This window comes from Heterocephalus glaber, unplaced genomic scaffold (genome assembly GCF_053883595.1).
Source record: "Heterocephalus glaber isolate CG9 unplaced genomic scaffold, H.glaber_assembly_v1.0 deba00001452, whole genome shotgun sequence".
NCBI lineage: Eukaryota > Metazoa > Chordata > Mammalia > Rodentia > Bathyergidae > Heterocephalus > Heterocephalus glaber.
The window spans coordinates 5,024,640-5,040,019 of NW_028258302.1; the positions used below are offsets into that span (position 1 = coordinate 5,024,640).

The 15,380-nt window shown below is 41.9% G+C and overlaps 1 pseudogene; it reads left to right on the forward strand.

Moving 5' to 3' along the window:
• LOC101712982 (mitogen-activated protein kinase 3 pseudogene) overlaps window positions 1-13,844 on the forward strand; it is a 37,561-nt pseudogene extending 23,717 nt beyond the window's left edge.
• The last annotated feature ends 1,536 nt before the right edge of the window (window positions 13,845-15,380 follow it).

The window sequence follows — 15,380 nt, forward strand, 5'->3', positions numbered from 1 at the left end:
CTCTAGCACCCTCAAATCCAGTAACATATTTGGAATAGCCAGCCTGGAGAACAGGCCCCAAGATGAGCCATGGGAAACCTTATGAACCATGCCCTGCAGATTCCACTGACTTCATCATTAGGCCATATCCTTGGTCAGTGGGAAAAGTCCAGAAGTTAGCCACTCTTGTGAACAAGTGATCTCCCAGACCCATGCAAGCAGCCATCAGTGGTCCCTTGCTTCCGTGGTTTGGAGCATCCAAAGAGGGCTCTCATAGGACTAGCAGTTGGCTGGAAACCCTGCTAGGGATGCTGGCCAGAGTACTTTAGTAATTTGTCCCATGGTTCAGTAATTCTTCATGGCAAGATAGCTGGGTTCCAAAAGGACTTGTGCCTCCAAGACCCCGAGGAGGTGTGGTTCACTGCTGAAAGTAGCATTGTCCAAGAAGGACGTCAAAAGGTATTTTTTCTTCAGCCCAGCTAGTGATCCACAGCACCCCAAGGTAGTTGTAGAGTACATACTCCCTAGTAGGTAGAGTCTACAGCCCCTTCCAGACAAAAGAAACTATAGAAGAGACCTTCATTCCTTCAGCACTCCAAAAAGAATTATGGGGATATGTGTCTCTCAGGGAGAAATAAGACAGGAGATTAGGGGATTGCAAAGCTGGCTGTGGAAGTAGGTGTGACCTGTTAATTACAAAATCCCAGGACATGGTGGGGTATGTAGCTCAGTGCCATAGCGCCTGCCTGGCAAGTACATGGTCCTGAGTTGATCCCCAGTAACAAACAAACAAACAAACAAATCCCAGGACATATGTGCAGAACAGTTCCCAAACCCCCGCATGTGGACTTCTCAAAGAACTAGACCAGGTTTTCAATAGGATGGCCTAGATCTGATGTCAGCCTGAGGCATGAGTAGTACAAAAAGGACAGTCCACATTGAGTTTTTGCCACTGTGTCTTGCTCTTGCATGGTGGCCTGCCTTTATGTTATAGAGTGTAGTTCTTTTCTTACTTTTACTTGGCCCAAACTTGCTCTGCAGAGCCCATTTCCTTTCTTATCTTTATTTTTTGGTACTGAGGATTGAACTCAGGTCCTTGAGCTTGCTAGGCAGACAGCGGAACTACTGAGCTAAATCCCTGGCCTATCCTTTCCTATCTTTAATAAATCTTTGTTGCTACCTTTAAAAAAAAAAAAAAAAAAGACAAGATCTTGCTAAATTGTCCAGGCTGGGCTTGAACTTGTGATCCTCTTATCTCAGCCTCCCAGAGAGATTGCTCTGTCACCATGGTGGCTTATTTGGCTATCTCTTAACTTCATTTTGGGGAATTCTTTTCTTTTCTTTTTGGTACCAGAGATCGAACTCAGAACCTCGCACTTGCCAGGCAGGCGCTGTGCCACTGAGCTACATCCCCAGCCCTGGGGAATTCTATTATTGACAATTATTTTGGTGATCTATTTTTGTATAACAAATGTTTCTAAAACTCAGTGACTTAAAATAACCACATGTACTTATTATTGCTCACAATTCTGTGGGGTTTTTTGGGGAGGATGCTGGGGATTGAACCCACAGCCTTGTTCATACTAAACAAAGACTCTAACTCTGTTCTATGGGTTAACTACTCAGCTGGGCAGCTTTCCCTTCATGGCATTGGGTGGGGCTTCACTCACCTTGCATGGGTTGGAGCCTCCAAAGATGGGTCTCAGGACTATCTGTTGGCTGGGAGCTCTGCTAGGGGTGCTGGCCAGAATATATTAGTAATTCTTCCCATGCTACTCCACATGTTTTTGGCTTCTCATAGCAAGGTAGCTGGGTTCCAAGAGGAAATGTCCCCAAGTGTAATTAAAGCAGATGTGAAAGATATTTTAAGGCTTAGTACCAAAAGTTTTATAATATTAATTCCCCTATACTCTTTTACAGGACTCATCACAGGGCAAGTCACAGGGCTAGTCTCCATTCAAAGGGAGGGGAAATAAACTCATCTCTCAATGGGAACAATGGCAAAGAATTTGTAGGTCGGGTTTTTTTTTTAAATGGCAATGCTTGGAATTGAATTCAGGGATTTGTGCATGTTAGGCAAGTGCTCTATCACTGAGAAACATCCCAAGCCCCTTATAGCTATCTTTACTCTTCCACAGCAATCAATCCTTCTTCTTTTTCTTTTTTTCTGGTGAGCATTTTTTGCTTTTTAATTAATTTATTTTTTGGCTGTCTCATATAAGAGAAACCATGCAATATTTAAGCTTGTGTATCTGATTTATTTCACTTAACGTTATAGTCTCAAGGTGCATCCATTTTCCTAAAAATGACTCAAATTTATCCTTCTTTATAACACACTGTACAGATATTCTTCATTTAATGACCTACCTGTTTAATGACTGGACTTCCAATCAATGCATGCTGTTTGGATTTACAACTTGCTGCTCAGACTTACAATTTGTCTCTTTTTTTTGTACCATTGTGTACATATTGTTTATAGAGCCTCAATGTCTTTTTTGGGTATAGTATACCTTGTTTATACAGTACTATAATTTTTGCTGATGGTACTGTACAGTACAGTACTGTAGTTTTATGTTGTTGTACTTTACAGTATTGCATGTACGAGTCATGCAAATAAAAGCAAAGTCATCCAGTTGGAGTTTCCTTTGACCATTTCTTTGTTCTGAATATTGTAATGTATTTACTATATACAATTACTTATATAGTGACCAATTCAGTTAAGGACCCAGTCACAGAAATGGGCCCAGTTGTTAAACAAAGAGTGTCTGTACTCCATTGTGTATCAATGCAATTTATCTTCATCCATTCATCTGTTGATGGATGTATAGGTCACTTCCAAGATTTAGTTATTATGAAGTGTGCTGCTATAAACATGGTATTCATCTACCACAGTAATATGATGTCTTTAACTCTTTGGGAAAGATACCTAGAAGGGAATAGCTCAGTTGAATGGAATTTCTAGTTTTAGCTTTTTTAGGATTCTCCATACTGATTTCCATAGTTGTACTAGTTTACATTGCAATCAATAATGTAGACATATTCCTTTTCGCCCTCAGCCTCACCAACACTTGTTATTATCTGATTTCCTGAGGATGGCCATTCTTTCTGGGGTAAGATGGAATCTTAGTGTTGTTTTAGTTTGCATGTCTCTAATGGCCAGAGATGTTGAACATTTTTTGCATGCATATATTGGTCATTTGTACTTCCTCTGAGAAGTCTCTATTCATTTCAGTTGCACATTTTTTTGACTGGGTCTTCTATTTTTGGGAGTCTAATTTTTTAAAGTTCTTTATATATTCTAGAAATTAGTCATCTGTCTGAGGAATAGCTGGCAATTTTTTTTTTCTCATTCTGTGGGTTGTCTCTCCACTCTGTTGGTTATCTCCCTTGTTGTGTAGAAGCTTTTAAATTTGATATAATCTCATTTGTTGATTCTTTATGTTATGTCTTTTAACAGTTTTTATCAGTATGCATTCAGTATAGAATGATTATATTCATTGCAGGGAGTCGGTATGAGTATCTAACACTTTTTTTTTTTGAGACAGGGGTCTCAATATGTAGTTCAGGCTGGTCTTGAACTTGCCATAATGCTCCTGCCTCAGCCTCCCAAGTGCTAGAATTACAGGTGTGCACCACCACGCCCTGCTATATAACACATCTATTTTTTTGTTGTTGTTACCAGGGATCGAACTCGGGTCCTTGCGCTTGCGCCACAGGCGGCGAAACCACTGAGCTAAATCCCTGGCCCCTGTATAACACATCTTAATGTTATTTCTTGTGCAATTGGGATTCTATTCAGAAAGTTCTTTTCTATGTTTACATCTTCAAGAGTTTTACCTATTTTCCAGCAGATTGTTTCTATTTTAATATTTACATTTTTTGATTCATTTTGATTTTAGTTTAGTACATGGTGAGAGATATAGGTCTAGATTCAATCTTCTGCCTGTGGATGGCCAGTTTTCCCAGCACCATTTGTTAAAGCAGCTATCTTTCCTCCAGAGTATATTTTCGGCCCCTTTATCAAAGATCAGATGGCCAAATGTGCCTTGGGTTGTTTCTGTTCCATGTGTCAGTTTTTGTGTAAAATGAAAATCCTATACCAGCACTTGCCTAAGGAGAGACTGGATCTGGTGCCAGATTACCTGTGTTCAAAGCCAAGTGATGCCACCCATCAGCTAGAATTAATCTTTCTATAGGTTAGGATTTATAAACTTATAAACCTATACTTATGTAGTTTTTTTTTGTTTATTTGTTTGTTTTGGTACCTGGCATCGAACTCAGGACCTTGCGCTTGTGAGACAGGCAGCGGAACCACTGAGCTAAATCCCTGGCCCTGTAAACTTATACTTATGTAAAATACTCAGTACACATAAAGGTACAAATTTCTAAGAGCTGGGGATTTAGCTCAGTGGTTTTGCTGCCTGCTGCGCAAGCACAAGGGCCTGAGTTCGATCCCCGGTACCAAAAAAAAAAAAAGATATTTAAATAAATCAAACACACACTCACACACACACACATACGCACAAAAAGGTACAAATTTCCAATGATGAATGTTATTATATTGTATACCTAAAATGTACCAATAAAATTAATTTAAAAAAAAGAAAAAAAGAAAGTTATCCTGCTGTAGAGAATAGGAAAAGAGACAATTTTATATATATATATATATATATATATATATATATATATATAAACCCTCCAAAAAACCCAAAAAAACTCAGTACTGTGCCTGGGCACAAAAGTGCTTGCTTTTGTCATTGAGAAATACCCTAAATGATCTTTAGGAGGAATAAGCATCAGATACACAGGCCTCTGGAAAAAAATTCCTCTTTTTTTTCCCCCTCTGGTACCGGAGATTGAACTTAGGAACTTGTGCTTGTGAGGCAGGTGTGGCGCCATTGAGGTAAATCTCCAGCCCCTAAAAATTCCTCTTTTCAAAGGTAAGATAGATTAAATTTCAAGGTCATTTAGATGAGATAAAAATCTATGGAAATAAGGTAAATAGGTGAGAATCAGAATTGTGATATGATATACTGTGTAATTTTGGTTTTTCTCCTAATTCTTGGCTCACAACTCTCACAGCCCTTATAATTTTTGATTTATTTTTAATTTTTATTTATTTATTTATTTTTGTGGTACTAGGGATCAAACTCAGGACCTTGCACTTGCCAGGCAGGTGCAGTGCCACTGAGCTAAGTCCCTGGCCCACCCTTATAATTTCTAAGTGACTAAGCAATAAGGGTATCTTTTGTTAAAATATTTGTCCTTTTGTCCTTGGTTCCTGCAATAGCTTCACAGTGATGAAGATGAAAAACAGTCTCTGTCATTTACAAGCCTCATCAAACACACCTGAAATTATGTTAATAAGGCAACTTTTAGAAAGTCCCTTGGCCAGGGATTTAGTTCAGTGGTTTCACTGCCTGCTGCACAAGTGCCAGGACCTGAGTTCGATCCCCGGTACCCAAAAAAAAAAAAAGAAAGTCCCTAGATAACCACAGAATGAGGGACTGGTTGCCAGGGCAACAAGCCCTGTGCTGAGGGTTGGAAATATCAGGCCCTCCTCCAAATTTCCAAGGAGGGGAGAGGGCCTCAAGAATGGCCTGATGGTTAAACTGATTACCAATGACCAAGGATTTCATCAATCATTCTTGTGTAATGAAGCTTCTATCTTTTCTTTGAGTTTTAGAGATAATATTCATTTTTAAAAAACTAACACATATATTACCGGAAACAAAAACACAAGAAGCAAAGAACAAAGTCATTCGAGGGCATAAACAGCTTAGTCAGATGTGTCCTTCTAGGTCTCGTACATCCATACACAACATGCCATCTGTGTCACTGAGACTGTACCAGTGTGTCATGCTTTTCCACACATCATGAACATTCACCAATTCAAAATTCCAAAGCTATAAGAGGTGTTTTGTTTTGTTTGGTACCGGGGATCAAACTCAGGATCTTGTGCTTGCCAGGCAGGCGCGCTGCCACTGAGCTAAATCCCCGACCCTTGTTTTTTTTTTTTTTTTTTTTTGGTACAGGGGATCGAACTTGGGTCCTTGCGCTTGTGCAGCAGGCGGTGAAACCACTGAGCTAAATCCCCGGCCCCCTTGTTTTGTTTTTTGAGACAAGGTCTCACTATGTAGTGTAGACTGTCCTTGAACTCACTGGATAGCCTAGCTGGCTTTGAACTCGTGGTGATCCTCCTGTCTCAGCCTCTTGAATGCTGTATCACAGGCTTGTGCCACCATGCCCAGCTACAAGAGTTTTGTTTTTTTTGTACTGGGGGTTGAACTCAGGACCTTTTGCAAAAAGAGTATTTTTTTTTGTACCGGGGATCGAACTCGGGTCCTTGCGCTTGTGCAGCAGGCAGTGAAACCAATGAGGTAAATCCCCGGCTCCAACAAGAGTATTTTTGATAACCAAGAATATACAACACCAAGTCAATCTGTTAGAAAAAAAGTATACTGCCTTTCTTGAATACAAAAATTTCACTGAAGATAAAAATGGCAACAGGTCTCTAGATAGAAGTATTGGCAGAGTTACAATTAAAATACTGCTTCTTTTTCTTTTTTTTTTTTGGTACCAGGGATCGAACTCAGGACCTTGCACTTGCAAGGCAGGTGGTGGAACCATTGAACCCCTACAATTAAAATACTGATTTCATGTAATGCTCAATTTAAAATCGGACATAAAGCAACAGAGTACATCAAGCACATGTCTGAGAGTTACCAGAGCTCTACTATTAAGATATTAGCAAGAAAGTATGTTTCCAATGAATTGTTAATGTATTCCTATATGATAGCTAGAAGATAACGCACTAAACAATGTCTTTACCCAAAATGTAAATGTGAACACACTGCACACATCTTTCCTTGTATGCTTTTTTCTGCCCCTCTGCTGCCAGCCAATGAAAAGTCTTGACATACTGCCCAGAAATGGTACAACAATCACAAATTTAAGAGCTCTACTTTTTAATCATACATTGTCATTTCAGGACAGCTACAAAACTTAGATGCTGTGGAATGGACTATAAACTTTATGTACAAAAAGCTCAAATACCTTACCAAAAATGCACCTACAGGCCTATGATTACAGTCTAAAACCACCTTCCAGGTATGGAGATATTAGCAAAGGGCCCTCATCCTCACCCGCCCTTTTCCCTCTTCACCACTTTGGTGACTAAGTTCATTTAGGAAGATGAGATGTTTCCAACAAGAACCTAAATTTCCCATATGTATAAATTTCCCATGTGTATAGTGGCATTGAATAAAGTGCACACATATACTTAACAAAGGCCATAATTTTAAAGTGTCATCTAAATGGGAACACTGTGGCCTAGAACCCTTCCCCTTTTCCACCTTTTTCAACCCAGGGGACAGATATACGAATATGTAGTGCTCAGAGGAAATTCAACAATTTCACTTCCTAAGTGATTTTAAGAACAGTCTTTCTTATGAATTTTAACACAAAGTGTACTCAGTATGTTAGTTTACTAACTCTACTTTTGTCATACATTGGCAATCTTTCTCTCTCTCTTTTTTTTGGTACTGGGGATCGAACTTGGAACCTTGGGCTTTCAAGGCAGGCGGCGGAACCACTGAGCTAAATCCCTAGCCCTGCAATCTCTTTAATATCTAAAGACTAGATATTATAAAACCAGGACTTATATGTCTAGTATAGACACAATATATAGAATATAACAAAGTTAAATGAAATTCATGTAACATAAAAGCAATGGATAAGCTGAAATTTTCTACCATACACTAACAAAACATGTTTTGCAATTTTTTCCCCTCCCACCTCCCTCAACCCAATGAACAAATATAGACAGTATATTGTTCAGGGGTGGTTTAACCATTCTGTCTTCAAACAGTATTTCCCATAAGTTTTTAAAAACTATTTACAAAAAATTATTCTACTTCTACTCTTTTTTTTGGTACTGGGGGTCAAACTCAGGTCTTTGCGCTTGCGCAGCAGGCAGCAAAACCACTGAGCTAAATCCCTGGCTCCTACTTCTACTATTAAAAGATATCAAGCAGGGCTGGGGATTTAGGTCAGTGGTTCTGGCACCTGCCTCTCAAGCACAAGGACTCGAGTTCGATCCCCAGTACCAAAAAAAAAACAATATGGGCTGGGGATTTAGCTCAGTGGTTTCACTGCCTGCTGCACAAGCACAAGGACCCGAGTTCGATCCCTGGTACCAAAAAAAAAAGGTTCATGGTAAAAGATATCAAGCATATCTAGAACTAGAGTTTTCTTCTTCTGCTTTTTTTTTTTCTTTTTGGTTTTTTAAGGCAGGGTCTTACTATGTAATCTAGGGTGGTGTCAAATTTGTGGCATCCTTCTGCCTCAGTCTCCTGAGTGCTGGGATTACAGGTGTGCATCCCAATGCCTGGTTTTTAACATGTATCAGGTACTTGAGAATATCTAGAAAGATTAGATATTTCAGTAAAGTACCTGGCATTGTGAATTACATATATAATAATGAGAAATAAAATGCACACACCCCAGATAAAATGACTACTATGCTTCGTATGCAAGCCGTGGGGGGATATAGGCTTTTGATGACTGGGATTTTCACCCACTGAATATGCCATTACTAGGTCATGGTAAATGCTGTGGTTAAGGGAGCTCCATTTGCACAGGCCCTTCATGTGATGAACCTCCTGCAAAATCCAGCAATAGTCTAAGAAGCTGTATCACATTTGTGTGCTGTTTCAGCTTCCCTGTATGGGTCTCTCTAACGCCAAGGGCATTAAAAAATAACGACAAAGAAAATGAGGAGCAACAGGAGGAGTCAAGGAACTTATGGCAGCAGAGTAGAACTTTTTACATGGTTATAGAAAATTTAGGAGGGCCGGTGATGTAGCTCAGCCGTACAGTTCCTGTCTGGCAAGCGCAAGGCCCCGAGTTTGATTTAGGGTGCCCCCCCCATATAAAAAGAAAGAAAAAAGAAAATTTAAGTGAATGTGGCAGCCACTGATGCTGAAACAAAGATGTTGATGTAATACTGTCAAAAATTGAATGGAGCTAGGCTTGGTGGTGTGTGCCTGTAATCCCAGGACTCGGGAGGTTAAGGCAGGATTGCTGTGAGTTCAAGGCCAGCCTGGGCTACATAGTGAGTTCAAGGCCAGCCTGAAGTAGCTCGTGAAACTCTGTCACAAACAAACAAACAAACAGAGAAACCCATCTAGAATCAACCTGGGACGATAGTTAAACTAATTAAGAGGGAAGGTGGGGAGTGGAAGGGGAAGTAAAAAGAATTAAGATGTAGGCTGGGGATTTAGCTCAGTGGTTTTGCCAGGCGCAAGGACCCGAGTTCAATCCCCGGTACAAAAAAAAAAAAAGAATTAAGACGTGTTATATACATGTACCAACTCCCCACAATGAGTATAATCATTATGTAATGGAAACATGTGCTAATAAAAATAAAAATTAAAAAATAATTAAGCTGATTAAAAAGAGACCAGAGTCTCTGGACTAGTGTCTGCCTGGAGACCTGTGGCCAGGTTGAAAAGGGGAGAAGAAACTTTTTTGTGACTGTACTCAGAAGCCCAATGAGTTGTGATTCCAAAGCCTACCAGTGAAATCTTAACAGAGGCTAAAATTAGGCTGGGAGACACAGAGATGCAGTGGTTGATGGGATTAAGGTGAATGTTTGATTGGAAAATGAAACTTTTTAAGGAGGAGGAGAAAATAATTTTTTTAAAAGTTTATGCTTCAAATTTCTTTTATATATGAGCTGAGTATGGTGGTGCATGCCTATGATCCCAGCTACTGGCAGGAGGATTGCAAATTCAAGGCCAGCAATTTAAGGAGATTTTTCTCAAAATAAAATTTAAAGAAGGCTGGAGGTGTAGCTCAGTGGTATGTGCTTGCCTGGCATGTGCAAGTGCTATATAAACTCATCCCCAGGACACCAATACTTGACTTGGGTGATATTTGTGGTTTTGGGGATAGAAGCCAGGGCCTACTGCCTTCCAGGCAATCCCCTGGCGCTGAACTACACCCCCAGTGACTTGGGCAATGTTATTTCTTCTAAATTAATTGGGAGAAATTAATCAGAAACAACTTAGTGTTCTGCTTATAAACATCAAAAAAAGGTACCAGCATAGAAAGTAGGATATTAACAATCAGAATTTAAAACTGACTCATGCTTTTTTCTTTTAACTTGTTATTGGGTTAACTGTAATAATTAGCAATTACTCTTCATGGTGGTAAGCCATGTGAAAATTAGGAGTTTGCACCAAACTTTGCGTGAGGTTGTTACATCCTTTGTTTTTTTGTTGATTGTTTATTTTGAGACAGGGTCTCACCATGTATTCCAGGCTGGCCTTGAATTCACCATGTAGTCTAGGTTGGCTTTGAGTTTGCAACAATCCTCCTGCCTCAGCCTCCTGAGTGCTGGGATCACAGACATGTGCCACCACACCCAGCTACCTTTCCTTTATTTTCATGTACTGTTGGGATGGATATTACATCTGACTGATAATTGCTTTCTCAGTCTATTATTATCAGGCAAGAGGCATGTAAGTTGACCAGTTGTGACCAGTTGTGACTGGAGATGTTCAAAGGAAACCACTGGAATTGCTGGAACCCCCACAGGTGGATACTTTAAAACAACATGGAATAGGAGGGCATGGTGTTACAAGCCTATAATCCCAGTGCTCTGGGAGCTGAGGCAGGAGGACCACAAGTTAAAGCCAAGCTCATCTCAAAAAATAAAAAGTGCTGGGTGTAGCTCAGTGCAAAGGCCATTGGCTCAATTCTTAGTAATGAAACAAACAAACAAGACCATAAAACAATATAGAAAACCCAGGGGCCAGAGAGAGATTATCACTTTGATCAGTGTCATGCTAAACTAAGTTGGAGTGCTAGAGCTGTAAGTTCTCAGTATAAACCTGTGTGGGCTGTGAAGAGCACATGGCTCATGGAGACTAACAATAGAGGATGGAAGCTTAAGTAGAGTTGTACAGACCATAGCCCCAGCAAATTTGGACATGCTTTCAATCATACAGAAAATACAGTCAAGGCCAAAAGAGACTGATATTCAGTGACTGATCTTGCAAATGCTTTCTTCTCTATCAAAAATTCAGAAAAGAGCCAGCCACAGTTCCTTTTCATATGGGAAGGACCCCGATTGATGTTTATTGCCACAAGGTTATCAGAATTCATTAGCTTAGTGTAATAGTTTGGTCAAGAGGGATTTGGACTTGCTGTAGGTCTCAAGTGTAATATTACACTTTATCAATGACACGATAACTTGGGAAACTGAAGGGCAGGCTAGGACTGAGGTGAATCCATGGTAACTCAAATGAAAAACTAAGACTGGTTAATTAATCCAGCAATGATCCAAAGGGCTGCACAAATGGTAAAGTTCTTAGAAAAAACCTGGTCAGGAGCCAACCAGGCTATGTCACAAGCAACTGAAAGTAAACCTCTGTCATTCTCACCTTGGGGACCAAATAAAAAGCCCAGGGCCGGGGATTTAGCTCAGTGGTTTCGCTGCCTGCTGTGCAAGTGCAAGGACTCAAGTTCGATCCCAGGTACCAAAAAAAAAAAGCCCAGCATTTGGTTGGCATATTTGGGTTTTAGAGAACATACTCTGCCCATCTGGGAACATTGCTTGCTCCATCTACTTGGAAGGAAGCTGTATTTGAGGTGAGACCTGAGCAAAAATAGGCCATGTCTGATTTATAAAAAGCGGTACTCCATCTCTTTCAAAGCTGTTGGGACCCTATGATTCCCACTTAGCTGTGATTTTTTTCTTCCTGGTACTGGGAATTGAACTCAGGACTTTGCGCTTGCCAGGCAGGTGTGGTATCACCAAGCTAAACCCCCAGCCCCTAGCTGTCATTTTGGAAGGGTCCACCACTAACTACTTGCACTCAAGCAAGGGCTGGGGGTTTAGCTCAGTGGTGCTGCCACCTGCCTCGCAAGCACAAGGTCCCAAGTTCGATCTCCATAACCAAAAAAAGAAAAAAAGTGTCACTACTTGCACTCAGGCAGACGCAGTTTACGGCAAAAGCCAGTGAGCGCCTCCCAGGGGTAGCTATTGGGATTCAGACCAGAACATTTCCAGCCTCCCTGGCCCTGTACACATCTTTTGAAGGGTAATGACTAGCTTGTTATTGGACATTAATTGAGATGGCCTCAATGACTAAAAGACATAAAATAATCATGAAACCTGAGATATCCCTAATGTTTTGAGGGATATCAAAGAAACACTCTGGTAAGGAAGGTACTCTCCAGAAATAATACAGGCGCATGCCACCAGGGGAGGGCTAGGAGGCACCTAATGTACCCGCAAGCAGGGAGCCTCTTTTCTCCTAGGAACAATTTTGGGATCTTGAGAGGAGTTGCCGGAACCTACCATCATGTGGGGAGTGCTCTACCAACAGGTCTCTGTTGATGCTGTTGCCAGGGGGAATGGAGACTGTCTTTTTTGGAATGCTGCTTCAGTGAGACCAGTGGATGAGAAGACCCTATGCAAGTTCGTGAATGTGTGTTCACGCTCAGCATGAGTGGTACTAAAGGAATATCCTGTTAAAGGGAAAGTTACAGTTTATTTAAAAATCTTTCTTTCTTTCTTTTTTTTTTTTTTTGAGCTAGAGTCTCACTACATAGTTTAGTCTGGCCTTGAACTCACTATGTAGCCCAGGCTGGCCTCAAACTCACAGTGATCCTCCTGCCTCAGTCCCCAAAGTGCTGGGACTACAGGCACGTGCCACTTCACTTGGCTTGTTTTATAATCTTTTTACTTTCTTTTCTCTTTTTTTTGGTATCGGGGTTCAAACTTGGGACCTTGTGCTTGCAAGGCAGGCAGCAGAACCAATGAGCTAAATCCCCTGCCCTTTTGTGCTTTTAAAAAAATTAAAAAAAAAACTGGGGCTGGGGATTTAGCTCAGTGGTTTCATCGCCTGCTGCGCAAGCGCAAGGACCCGAGTTCGATCCCTGGTACCAAAAAAACAACAACAACAAAAAAAACCTTTTGATTCTAAAATCAAGCAATACTTCATTCCATAAAATAGATTTATGTTCTGATGGACTGAGATTGGTTAACTCAAAGTTGCTTTTCTTGTAAGGCAGGGTCAGGGAGACAAACAATAGGGAAATAACTGGGTAGTTAACATCAGGTTATTTCAGGTTACTTATTTTATGATTAATTTCATTAACATGTCAGGTGAGACCCTAGCAGCAGTGCGGCAGTGCGACCACTTGGGCTGTGGAGGCCTTGTGCGAAAGCTTAGCAGCCTGGCTTTCATTCCAGATCTGTGACTTCGGCCTGGCCTGGATTGCTGATCCTGAGCATGACCACACTGGCTTTCTGACCAAATATATGGCCATGTGCTGGTATCGGGCTCCAGAGATCATGCTTAACTCCAAGGGCTATACCAAGTCCATCAACATCTGTTCTGTGGGCTGCATTCTGGCTGAGATGTTCTCCAACTGGCCCATCTTCCCCAGCAAGCACTACCTGGACCAGCTCAACCACATTCTGGGTATCCTGGGCTCCCCATCCCAGGAGGACCTGAATTGTATCATTAACATGAAGGCCTGAAACTACCTACAGTTTCTGCCCTCTAAGACCAAGGTGGCCTGGGCCAAGCTTTTTCCCAAGTCAGACTCCAAAGCTTTTGACCTTCTGGACTGTATGTTAACCTTCAACCCCAATAAGTGGATCATAGTGGAGGAGGCGCTGGGTCACCCCTACCTGGAGCAGTACTATGGCCCCACAGATGAGCCAGTGGCTGAGAAGCCCTTCACTTTCAACATGGAGCTGGATGATCTGCCCAAGGAGCGGCTGAAGGAGTTTATCTTCCAAGAGACAAACCGCTTTCAGCCAGGGGCGCAAGACATCCCCTAACCAGGACAGAAGTCCCTGTCTCCAGGGGCCTGGCCTGGCTCCTCCCACTTTGCGGGGGACTCCTTTGCCGTGTAGGCCAAGGCTCCCTCCCACCCCACCCGGCCGGAAGCCTGAGGAGCTCAGGTGGCCCACAGCAAATCTCTCTGCTGCTCTGCCTTCATCTCCCCCAGCTGGCCCATCTCTGGCAGACCTTTCTGGAATGCAAGGGCTCTGGCTGCCACAGGACCTACCCCGGGTGCTCAGAGTCTGAGCAGGGACTCTGGGCAAGCCCTGCCCCTCTCACCCCATTGAAACCCCCCACCCCACTTTCCTGGAAGGAACATTCCTAAGTCTCAAGGGCTAGTATCCCTGAGGAGCTGGTCCTGGCCAAAGGCCCCCAGCCGCCACATTTAACACCCTCGCTGCTTCTGTGTGTGGGTGAGCGGAGGTAGAGTGGGGGCCCGAGGTGAGCGCAGTGCCCTTGCCCACTTCCCGTGCCTGTATCTAATATATAAAGATAGAAACGTGTATTCGGAAAAACAAACAAACAAACCATGTCAGTTGAAACTGGCCTATTTGGGAAATCTGGTTGTAATCTCTCTTGAGTTTTTGGGAAGTCAGATAAATAGCTTAGTTTCAACTTGGTAATGTGGGATGTTAGCATGTGTGACTCCATGTTGATTTCTAGGCTAGTCTGCTGGGCCTGCTGGGCCTAGTGTAGGAGCTTAGTCCAGAATAACGGCCTTCTGTAATTTTTATTTACCAGTCCTCACTAGATTTTCCTGTTTTGTTTTTGTTTTTGTTTTTCTGGTGGATTTAGGAGTGGCAGGTTGGGGAAGGATAGTGGTAGAGCAATGCAGTTCTTGAGAAGGAGGAAGTGATGGTATCATGACTACAGGTATTAAATTGAATTCGAGGATGTTCAGCTGATATCTGTGTAGGACTGATGCCTTGCTCCAGTCCTGTGGTGAACTTCCCCTACATTTGTATTGATTGCTGAGTGACAGAATGGGAGAAAATGGGTTTGTTTTTCCTACATGCTCAGAGTACACCAGAACAGCTTGAATGTTTTCTAGTCAAATGGTCTTTATCTTTTACTTCTATTAAAATGTTTAAGGAAGGGAGAAAACATTATGAGGAGAGCATGGAGGCTGTGGCTTGGAGGTGCTTTGTGTGTGGCTCTCCACGGGTACTGTGCTAGAAGCTTGGTCCTAGTGTGGGGGTGTTGAGATGGTGAAGCCTGTTAAGAGCTGTGACCCCAAGTATGTGAGGTCCCTGGAGGTGCTGCCCTTGGAAGGAGTTAAGGCAGCTCTCTGGTGTCTCTGGTTAGTTCCTGAGAGAGCCAGTTGTTATATAAAGCGCTAACCTGGCCCCATCCCATGTCTCTCTCCTTGACAATGGCCACTATTCTATTTTTTTTTTTTTGCTACCGGGGACCGAACTTCGGTCCTTGCGCTTGTGCAGCAGGAGGCAAAACCACTGGGCTAAATCCCTGGCCTATTCTATTTTTTGTTATCATTCTCTTACTTTTCTTTATAGTTACAGACAAATAATAATA